Raw genomic sequence first — 12,130 nt, 5'->3', positions numbered from 1 at the left:
CATTGCTCTATTTTGTCAAATTCTGCGTTTTGGTGCAGCTGCTTTGAACAATCCTGTCTTGATTTTTCCATTTCATTAATCTTGAGCCTATGAGGCTGAACTGAAGAGCTTCCTCCCTGTTTATAGCCACACACTTTAGTTCACTGCTCAGCCTGGACTTCTAACATCAGACTTGGTTACGACTGAACACAGAAATAAGGTTTCACTGTACATATTTGCACATATTTGTGCAACACATAAAATAAAGCACATATTTGCTTTTTCTCTAACACCAAGAATAAAAGATGAGATGTGGTTAGAGCAGCAAAAGCAAGGGCTCTGTTCTTTGTTGGCCTGGCGTACTTAATCAGATAGTCTTAAAAAAATTTCCCATAATCTTTATGCTGAGGAGGCCTGAAATACTTATTTTCATAAATTCTATAAGTCAGATAAAGATAAAATAATTATAACTTCCTGCATACTGCACACGTTCCTGTATACATTCTTTTTTTTTTCTTTTTTTTTTTTTACCTTTTTTGGTGATAGAAGGTCACAGTGTTCTTTTGTGTGTGATGTAACATAAAGCATCGTGAACAGGTTTGAGAGTAAATGCAAATATTTCCTAACAATGCTTTCATGGGATTCAGAATCAAGCTGTATTTGAAGCTAATTTTTCATCGTTGTTAATAAGCGTATTTTTCCTCTGCAGATTGGTTACTTTCCTATACATTTTGCTTAATCATTGCTGTGTCCCTTAATTTTTGGAGTTCTGCTGTTGACTTCAATGATGACATAATTGCATCGTCTGAGTTTTATTCCTAATTTGAAGAGAAACTGGAGGCAGCTGTAGCAGACTGAACCCAAGCTCCTGAAGTCAATATCATTTTTTTTTGCATTGTTTTCATGTCTTAGGCCTTGGGTGAGCTCTGCTTTCATCCTCTTTCCTTGCCTGAGATCTTGGCAGGGATCGTTTCTATTCTAATCCCTGATGAAGTGATTTCTGCCCGGTTGGCAAGTGCCTGGATTTCCAGGATGAACAGGGCTGCCCAGTACAGCAGCAGCATCTTCCCTTGCGCACATGTGCTGTTCTTTATTGTGAGTTTGAATTGTAACTCTCGGGAAGTGTCTTCTCTTGGTTGTCTCCAGCTACTCAGGCCTCCTTGAGCTGACTTTCACTTTGATGTAAGAGGTCTGAGGTTCACACCTTGGCCAAGCCTGCACAGTGGCACACGCTGAAACACACTAAATTCCTCTTAACATAAGAAAACACTTGTTGACTGCGAGGATGGTTGAGCACAGGTTGCTCACAGAGGTTGTGGAGTCTCCATCCTTGGAGATACTCAGACCCTGACTGGCCACAGCCCTGGGCAACCTGCTATAGCAGAGGGGTTGGACCGGGCGATCTCCAGAGGTGTCCCTACCAACACCAGAGTGATTCACTATTGCTTAGGATGCAGTGGGCATCATTTGGCAGCAGTTGCAAATTCCCAGTTATCGTCTGTGAAAGGGAGACTCTGTGCACTGTGAAATGGAAAAGTCACAGACCTCTGACACTCGCCCTTATGTTAGAGGCTGCAGCAGCCCATTGCATCCCAGCAGACAGGCTGGTATGTTCTGTAAATTAGAGCACCCTTTTAGAAATCACAGCTGATACTAAATAGTGAAGTTTTAAACACACCTGCTATCATGTCCACTTAATGGATGTCATTTAATGATAGTGGATAGCAAAGGGCCATGCAATAGTTACCTTATTTTTTAAGCAGATGGAACAGTAAAGACTTTACGGCCTGTGGAATTCATAGAGGGCAAAACAGCCCAGTAGTAAAATTGCTGATGTTCCAGTAAAAGAATAAACTACTCACTCATAGTCTGCATAGACTAAAATTGCCAAAACTCGTGGCCGATCTCTACAGTTTCTCCTGTGAAAGAAAAGAAGTCTGGAGAAGACAACAATATTGTGACCTTATTAAGACTAAACTTTTTATCTGACTTCTCTTTTGTGGTGTCATGATTTTGGCCATATTGCTCAAAGTCTCTGGTCAGAGTGTTCAAGTGAGCAGTGATTTTGGGTGCTTTGATTTCAGAGAAATTTATGAGTGACTTGATTTCAGAGCATATCTAGTGTGCCTGCTTTGAAAATCAGGCCACCACCATTGAGTCCCCTTTCCTGGGAAACACCCTCGTGGAGAGAATAATTTGTGGTTTTATGGGTAAGTGGTGCAACAGAGAGAAAATTAGTTTTCTCCTCTTTGGCCCTCAAAATCTATTTCTTGAAATGTTTGTTAGGTTGTTATTATCTATATTAATGACTCATAATAAACATTAAGTAAATCTTCACAGCTCTTTTCTGGGCCATTTTTTTCCTGTAGAATAGCAGAATCACATGGGGCTAGTGATGGAGATTCATCATGAAAGCCAGGAAATACACAGGCAGTCCGGACAGATACCCTGAAATTTAACACCTGGATCTGCTTCCTCTCTGTCCTCCTTCCCCCTGGGGTTCCGTCCATCTTGACTGATGGCCTGGGGGCTTTTTCTCCGTGGTAGCAACAGGCAGCTCTCTTTCTATGCAGGTCACATCACGAAAGGCCCATTACCCACTGCCATTTATCCGTAGGGAAGCGTGCTCAGGACAAAACTGTGACCCATCTCCTCTGGAAGTGTCAGGGCATCTGATACAGTCAGGAGGAGTTCATCTCTGCAGAAATGAGGCGGCACCTCATGATTCATATAACCCATGGAACAACTAACTAAGCCTGAGTCACAGAACCTTCACCTGAAAAGCTACAAAGAAAATGAGAACAACTGCACTGACTACACTGTGCATGCGTCACGCAGCCCTCCTCGGTGTGGGCCAGGATATTGAATTGCAGATTGCAGCTATGTCTGTGATGCTAGCATTGAGAAGAAATGTTTTGTTTCATTTTTGTATTTAGACTTCACACATCTGATTTGGAATTGTTGGAAAACAAAAAGCACAAAAGCTTATACTTTTAAAAAGGTAGAGTTTTTTTTTTCCCCCAAATAGAATCATGCCTTAAGATTTATTTGATCTTCAAAGAACACAAGAATCTAAGTTGCCAGACCACTTTGTGTCTTGGAACAAATCCTTAAAAAGGAGAAGATTTTCACCTTTGCTGCTCATGCAAGATGTATTATGGATTTAGACTTTCTTCTGTGTGCCACAATAGTGTGGCATGTCCTTCCCTTACAACAGCTACAAGAATGAACAGCTAAGTTCTCCTGAAACAGTAACAGATGTCTCTCAGATGCACCTCACTCCCAAGAGAAGTCTAGGCTTTCCCTTTTTCTAGGGAAAAAACAGAAGTCTAAGGTAGAGTAATTTCACTGGCTTTTCATTTTCATGTGGATTCAGGTGTTTGTGAGAAAGAATTGAAAAGACAGAGAAGTACTGAGAGGAGCAAGAGAAAATATACAGAAAATATACACAAGGCAAGCACTTGAAATGTGAGCCTGGACAAAGCTGAGCCCAAAGGGAGCCGGGAAGCGGGTGAAGTGCTGAACGGAGACATGCCCGACTTCACGTCTGAGTCCTGTTTTGCTCAAGTAAATAGGACTGCGCCTTCTCTGTGAGTTACAAGCATTGCATCGAGTTGTTGGCTTCTAAAAGAAACTTACAGGCTTCATTTGATGAAAAAATAGATCAAAAAAGTTAACATTTAATCCCCATCTAATACTAATGTCTAGTTATGGCACTAATACCCTTAAGGTATCTAGGATCTTTTGAAGCAGTTTCCTGTGCAGAAGTTGTTTAACATGTGTCCCTATCCTGACATGGAATTATTCCATGGCGCAATGTCTTTTAGGAATTTTACCCTGATCGGCAACTTCACCCCAAGTGGGAAGTAAACTTTGCCCCTGCCCACTCTGCTGCCTCGTCTGGGAGCTCCCTAGGGAGATTCCGGCATAATCCAGGTGACATCAGAACAACAGAACCTTTCTGAGAGTCAAAATCGCCTCACGCTGAGGCAGGTGCTTTGGAAATCGGGTGAAGAGCACCCTCTGGTGACACCAGCCACAACACCCTGTGCATTACCAAGAACATTGTCCACGTTTGGGTAAAGCCTGTATTTTGGCAACTTTAATGTGTTTTAGCATGTCTTAATGGATTATTTAATTATGCATAAGGATTACAGGAGAGAAATTGCTTTTTTTTTTTTAAAAAAAAAGAGCTGATGGTGACTCTACCTCTACTATGTTTTAAATCACTGAGAAGTTCTTATAATTTGAATCAAACATTCTCTTGAGTTGTTCTGAGCCATTTTTTAGGAGGTTATGGAGCAGATTTTATGGGCCCCATGAAATGCAGTCCTAAGTTTTATTGCCACAGACGTTTCAAGGATTTTGTGTGTGTGATCCAAGTATTTTCTTGCTGTGTTGAAGGAGCTTGGCTTAGCTGTCTTTTCAAAGATTCTCATTTTCTACAGAAGCAATTATTAAGAAAAATGAGTTACTTCTTGCCATTCTATGTATTCAGTCACAGGGAAAAATAATAGATCCTAACATGACAATTATTTTCAAATCATAGCTAATTTCAGCACAAATTAAATCTGAATATTCTGAATATGCTAATGAATAAAAAACTTTTATTTCTAAAAAGGTTTCACAATGATGATCACGCCCATTTCATTAGAGTTCAAGACCAAATTAACATGAATTTAGTTAGGAATCAATGAAAGCATTTAGCATATCAGACTCAGAAAATACTTTCTGAAAATTCAGTTACTGGTAGTACTAATTTTCTAAGGCGCTTGATTTGTGCAGGCTAATTTGCTCACTTTGAAAGCTCTGCAAAGCTCCTATACCTCAAGGAGCCTCGATGAACATTAGGTCAAGATCACGATTGTACAAACCATGGAAGTTCTTTTTCCTGAATGTTAAGCAGGATTCTCAAGTGCGTAATTTCTGAAAAACATGGTCACATAATTGCGGAATCATTTTTTAATTTCTCACATGATCCTAATCCATATAATATTCACCTGATCTTACATTTAAGAAGATGTTAAGTCACTGCCTCTGGAAACAGTAAAAGTGATCACGAAAATGTCACCTCGCAGGAAGCTGCAGCGTGTCTGAACAGTCTGCCCATAGCCCGTGGTGCTCACCCTGGACAGGAAGGGCCAGGGATGAACCTGCAGCCCGTGAGGACATAGAATCATGGAATCACAGAATGCTTAAGGCTGGAAGGGACCTCTGGAGGTCATCTCAACGTGTTAGCTTTGTTTCTGCTGATCACACGGTAGCAAAGACACAATTGTTGCTGGTTGAAGAAGGCTGCGTTATTTAAAAAGAAGAAAGAGGACACCTCTTGAGCTTGGAAGCTTCAGCGCAGCTAAACTGTGGGCATTAAAAGTTCAGTCTCCATAATAACATAATTGACTTAAATCAGGTGATTTCATATATCCAAGTCATACATCAACATGAAGGGTTTTCAGTCTCCTTTTTGTCTTTTGAAACCTTGGATTTTTTTTTTAAACAACCACAAAACACAGAAAAACTTTTTTGTTTTTTTCTTAATTAAAACAGAGACTTTCACCTAATCTCTTAGTTTCAGGAACTGGATTTTTAAACAAATATGAAATATTTCAAGGCCCATAATAAAAAACAGAGAAGTGGCAATTCTTGATTACACATCCTCCTAGCATTTAAGTAGGGCCACTTAGGACAAAGATTTACCCCTAAAATTGTTAGCTTTTTTCTTATGAATCAGCTCATAAGCAGCAGGCTTTGACTGACTCCAGTGGCTGCATTGTGGGGTTTTTTTATATATATATATAGTTCAAAACTAATGAGATCTTTTTGTTGCAGAATTCTCCTAGCAATTTTCCTGCTGTCTCTAACAGTTCATATTCTTGTGAGTTTGGAAGGCTCCATGTAGTTTGTTTGGAATTATACTGCATATCCCCAAAGCATGACCTGTTATCAGTGACTATTCCTTCTAGAAATTGAATATGGAACAGGATTCCTTGTAGTTTCCCTGAATTTCCTACAGACTCACTAACATTTGGGCTATGCTGGAGGCTGTCCAGTCTAGTTAAATCAGAATGGCTGCTAAAATCACAGCTCAAAGCAAGTGCTAGAGCTGCCCCTAGCTCTGCTTCCCACTGCTCCAGCTACTAGATCAGTGTTACTTCTGCTTGGTGTAAGTAGTAGACCTGCAGCTACGTCTTCTTTCCTAAATCTGCCTTTGTGTAAGGAATTAAATCTTTTCCACCTTCCTATCCCTTGACCCTGCTCTTAAAATTTGCTGGCACTCCTTTAGCAGTGTCCCCCTGGCTCGCATTTGCAGTGATTCCAGAGACCCATTGCTTCTCTTATTCAGACTTTTTGTAACCTAAAATGCCGTTCTATAAAAATGTCAACTCCCTGCAGATGGATTTAGCAGAAAATCACTTCCCTCCACTTCCTTTCGCCTCTCACCAGTCTTGGGCTGGCAGGAGGGTGTACGGAGAGCCCTGAGCAATGCTCTAAATTGTCAGCTCAGCAGAGTCAATATGGAACAGAAACGATCCGAATCCAATAACTGCTTCTAGGGAGAAGACACAGTTGCTCTCTTTAATTCAGGGACTATCATTACTACAGAGAGAGGAATGAAGCTTTTACCTTGACTATCATTCTTCTGAGCTTAAAGCCACTTCTCCGTCTTTGTCTTTGTGTAACTTCTAGCTAGAATCACTCCCAGCTCCCTTTCTGCTGCAGTTTAAAGAAAAACCTGGAAACACATCCTCTTTCTTGACAGTGCTGGCTTTGCTAACCTGGTAGTCAGTTCTGCTGTACTTCTTCCCCTGCGCAGCAGAAAACACTAGGCAATCTTTCCATTTAGAGGACAGGATGAACTGAGTTGCATTAGGCAGTATCAGAATATTGTATCGGGGTCTGCTTGCCTCTGTTTCAGAAGGCACGTGTGAAGTGAAGTGAAGCAGCACGCTCTGGATCGCAGGGAAATGGGAATTCAGCACCAGAGGGAGAAAGCTGCAGCTATTCCTAGTCACAGTGCTGAGCAGCTCAAAGGGTGCAGGTCTGTGCTGACCTGCCAAGTCAGTCAGTAAGACACCGACTTGCAGTGTCTGCTTTCGGTAAGAAGTGAACTGGAAGTTCCAAAATAATATGCCAAACAGTGGCTCTTATGCCACGCAGTAAGTCAGAAATGCCAGTGATTGCCCAGGAACCTGCCAGCAGAGGCAGATTTTATCATGTTAGATGAGCCCTGAAGAGGTCTGGTGTATGGAAAAGTCCATCTGCCTGTACACTGAGTGAGCGTGCAAAAGACTGATGTTCAGCAGGAGAAACTGAGGAAAAAAAAATGCATTGAGAAAGGTTAGAATCATAGAAAATATTTTAAGCATACTAAACACAAAGAAAAATACAAAAGAAAAACAAATATTGTTTTTTGACCTTGTTCAGCTGCCTAGACCAACCTCTTTAGCTCTTTCACTTAAGAGACAGAAGGTGAGGATTTTGTTCCATGTCTCATGCAGAGATTTTTCAGGAGATCCAAACATGAGTGTGAGTGTTACTATATCCTAAATACCAGAACACACTCCAGTGCTACCAGGTATCCCAATATTGGATAATATTTTTATACAAATGTGGTTGCCCTGAAGGATATTGTTGTACTTGGGAAGTGACATGTTGGTGTTCCATTCTGATGCTTCTTCACTGAACTTCACATCAAATTCACTGCATTTATAAGGCAAAATAAGATTTTTTTTTCAGCTGCCAGAACCAGCTGCACTCACCAGAATATCTGAAAATCGAGCTATGCTTTTTTCTGCCTTGTATTTCATAACTTACCTTTGATAGCAACTGAGATTCTGAGATCAGGACTGAACTGTAATTTTATTGCTGAGGCATGAGGGGAGATGGACTGTATCTTGCTTTTTCTGCAGCTGTATTGATTATCAAGCTCTTTAGTAATTAAAAAAAATCAGAAAAGCAAAGAGATAGCGGGTGTTGCCATGGGGAAGGAGTTACTACTGGAGTAGTAACTTGCTTCTGGCAGCTGACACTGCAGAGGAAGACTAAACTGCTTGGTTTTATGGATATATATATATACGTACAATATATATATATATTCTTAGATATTTATATGCATTTGTATAACTTCGCAGTGTCATTATTTACCTTTCAAGACTGTCATATTAACTATCTAAGCACCATATTTGGTTTAAATTTGGTTATTTGGTTTAAGGATCGCTTCAGCTTGCACAGGAGTTGTACTGAGAGTCTCATCCGAAGCCTGCTGAATTCAAAGGAGATATTTCTGCTGCCTTTACACCAATCAAGCCAAAGAATTAAGTCACTGAGCAAAAAGCCTGATGAGCATACATGAGAAGTACTAAAAAACACTTCGCTTTTTCAGGCTTCCTATCTCTAATTGCACCCAGCAAAGAAAGGATATTTTCCACTTTTAACATCTTTTCCATAATCAAAATGTATTGTTGGAATACAAAGTCTTTACATACAGCCCCCTTTCTTGCTTGACGTGGCCAGTTCAGTAGAAATTGAGCATATTTCTAACTGTTAAACACATTAAGATGTCAACAAGTCGTATTGAACTGGAAGGAACTCGCTGCCAGGTGAATGACGGGTGTTGATGATCCCCCTGGTCTGGCCCTGTATAAACTGCAGGTATTTCCATGGCACAGGCTGAAAGGTGCTGTACTTAGAGATTACTTCTCCAGTTATTCTTCTGAGGTCTTGTAAGCAAGGTGGAAAAGATGGGATTTTCAGGGATCTGCTTGAAGAAGGACCCTCGATTCCATGCCCTGCAGTACAGCCTTCTGTCCCCGAACGGCAGATGGCAGTGAAGTTAAACAAATGGCTGGAAATAAATGGAGAAAATTTGTCCTGCCTTCTGGATGGTGCTGCTGCCGGCAGCACAGAGCGCTCCCTGCATGTTCACACTGTGCAAGGTTCATTTTGAGCGCACGGATCACCCGTGGGATGCCTAAGGCACATTCAGGTAGCAGAAAGTATTAATTAATGGCTGTTGTAATTCAAGTCATGTTTATTTTGCTATGGCTTTACATTTGAACAGATAGATTTTGCTATCATTTCTTTCTTAAGTCTTTTAAATCTATGCATATCTGCACTCGTAAGGATGAAGCTCAGTTTCAAGTGAATAAACTTCTTTATTATGTATCCATGTTCAAGAGAATGAAGGTCTAGCACCAAGGGTTGCTTTGAAACTTTCATAACACCATTTTTTTTTTATCACAACAAAAGCTGCACAAAAGGATTAATAAGATCTTGATTTAAAGGCATGAAAACAAATAGATTAAGAGCAAACTTTCAGACGCCAGCCTCACACTTTAATCTTGATTTTGGTGGAAAGTTTTGGGGGATTATTTTTTTTTCCAATTTCTATCAGGCAAATGATGGAGATGCCAGTAGAGATGAAAAAAGAGATGACAACAACTAAAAGATTTAAAGAAAATTACAGAAGATTTAAGCATTTTGTCTTTTGTTTGAGTTAATTTACTTGATTGATCAATATGAAGGAAGTCTACTTAATGTCATTAATATTTTATTTCCATAGTAGTACCAAGCAAAACATGCTTGTGGGGTCTGTGATTTCCAGTCCGGTGCTAGCCCATCACATACAAACCTCCCTTCCTCACTGCTCCGTGTGTGGTACCCTGAGGAAACGCAGCGCTGCGGTCAGTCCCTCTGTCTCCTCCCAAGGTGATTCCACCATCCTGCAGGCTTGTGCGAGGCACTCGAGGAGGATACGGCAACGAAGGCCCAGGTCTTCATTTCAAAACCTGGAAAAGGCACTAGCAAGCCCTGAAGTCCTCAGATATCGCGGTCTGGTCTGGATGCAAATACGATGGCAGAAGGAGGGGATCCTTTCTTGCCTCACCTGTTCGGACCATGGATGCGCCACGGAGCTGGGTTGTGTTGCCTCTGCTCCCGGGACAGGCGTCGAACCGGTGGGACCGCTCGGAGAAGACAGCGTCAGGCCTCTCCAGGGCTCTTCTCAGGGTTTGATTGCCCTTATCGTAGCATACGTAGCTCCATATTTTCTTCCAGGCTCATATTTAAACATACCATAGTGTGAATATGCTTTTAATCTTCCAGTTAGATTTGAATCTTTGTTTAAAAAATGTGTATGACACCCCAGTAGACATATTTATAACAAGCAAGGGCACAAGTTTCAATCAGTTGTGAAGAAGCAGCCCTTCTTAATCTGTCAATCAGTCCATGCGCAAAGTGCACAGAGCATCAATTGCTTTTTAGGTTATTTACTGTGACTTATGTATCTGCCAATAAATCTAAAATACAGGTCAGAGAATATGTAGCTCAAGTAAATCCATAAATGTAGCAGAAAAGCTTCACTAACTACCTCAGATTGCCAAAACTGAGGTCATTTCCTTGTTGTGAAAAATATTGAGGTCCATAAATTATTTTTATCACCTCTGGGGCAATGCAAACAGTTTCCCACAGATGCTGAAAGTATGATATGTTTTTTTTATTTTGATATCAGAACACCACTTTTACATAGCTCTTAAAATATGAGGTCCAAGATTCTGCTTGCGCTTTAAGCCCCAGTTCAGCCACATATTAAAACAGATACTTTAGTTCCTGACATTAAGCACGTGCCAAAGCGCTTTGTTGCATAGTCGTAGATTGCTGAATTGGAGCCCAAAGACTAAATCTTTTTCCCAGGGAACTCAGAATTTACCTTCCAATTTCCTTTGAGAGAAAAAAAAAAGAGGCTTTTTTATTTATTCAAACACGATATAAATAAACATTTTAAATGGCATGTGTTCTAGGGATCACTGGGATGTAACACTCGGACTGAAGTTACCTGACATTTTTTTTGCACCACTTTAACTGGTGTTTATTTAAGTTTTACTTAGCATTATTCCCTTGAAGAAAATAAAAACGTTGAACATGTAAAGAACATAAGGATGACTAGGGAACATTCTGCAGAGAACTTTGGAGAAAACACCACTGAATTAACTTACAGTACATTTGTTAAACATGAGCAGCTCTAATAATGACATTTCATTTAACAATGCCCTTTGTCTTTTCAGTTCATCAGTTACCTATTTCAGTAATGAACTGCAGTCATACCAGTCTGATTTCCTCCTAATGTAAAGGCTGAGATCACTTCACTTGCAGCGGAGCATGATGCTATTATTCAGTTTGTGGCTGAGGGGAAAAAAAAAAAAAAAAAGCTATGGAATGTATCACCACTGTAATTGGCTAACAAATATTAAAGTCTGTGATTGGGAAGGATACCAGTAATTTTAACTTTTAATAGGAACAAGTAAATTAAAAAAAAAAAAAAGCAGTGGTTGAGAATGCACAGCATATCTATTTTATGAGCTGAAGAGTAAGTATGCAGCTGGGAAAAAAATGAGCCGTGCATTAAACGTTATTTTAATTTTTTATCAACAGCCCATGCATAGAGTTTAATAGCAACATTTTTAGCTAGGATGAATAATCTCAGTTGCAAAAATAAAATGGAGCTTCCTGCACTGCTTAAGGAGGCTTTTCAAGACCTAGAGGAAGTCAGATTAAGTGGGTGATATTCCACTTTGCACTATGTAAACTCAAGACAGATAAAAAAAATAGCATGTGTCTATTTGATATGATCCATAAGTCACAGAAGGGGTAATGGAGCCTACTTTCACTCATTTGCCTACTTCTTTTTGGGATTTCTTAAATTTCAAAAGCTCCTTCATTGCCTTTCTGGCTGCAAGAGAGACCTTTTAACCAGGCTGCTGTGGTTTCATTTTTCATTTCACTCTGATCCATTCAAAATATTTCCAGAGCTCGCCAAAAACATTTAATTAGTAAAGACTGGGCTTCAGCACTTCATAATCTTTTCCCAGCTGCACCAAATCTACACAATTTACAATAGATCTTTGGAAAACGGCTTTTCACCATGTGCTGCACCTATAGATCTCTCTCAATTACCCACAGTAAATTTAGGCATTGTACAAGAGCAAATTTTACAGTCCATGAAGAGATGAAGTGAAATCTAGATGAAATTCATTGTGACAGATTCTCAGTTAGTGCCCTGATGTGTCTGTATTACAGAAGATAGACATTCTATTAGCATGGAAGCTCCCATAATGGACTGTGAATCATTTCAGGTAATAGAGATGCCAACTAG

The sequence above is a fragment of the Tinamus guttatus genome, unplaced genomic scaffold, assembly GCF_059628265.1.
Source record: "Tinamus guttatus ecotype Peru unplaced genomic scaffold, ASM5962826v1 Tinamus_guttatus_pri_ptg000133l, whole genome shotgun sequence".
NCBI lineage: Eukaryota > Metazoa > Chordata > Aves > Tinamiformes > Tinamidae > Tinamus > Tinamus guttatus.
Note: the sequence above shows the minus strand (reverse complement) of the source record.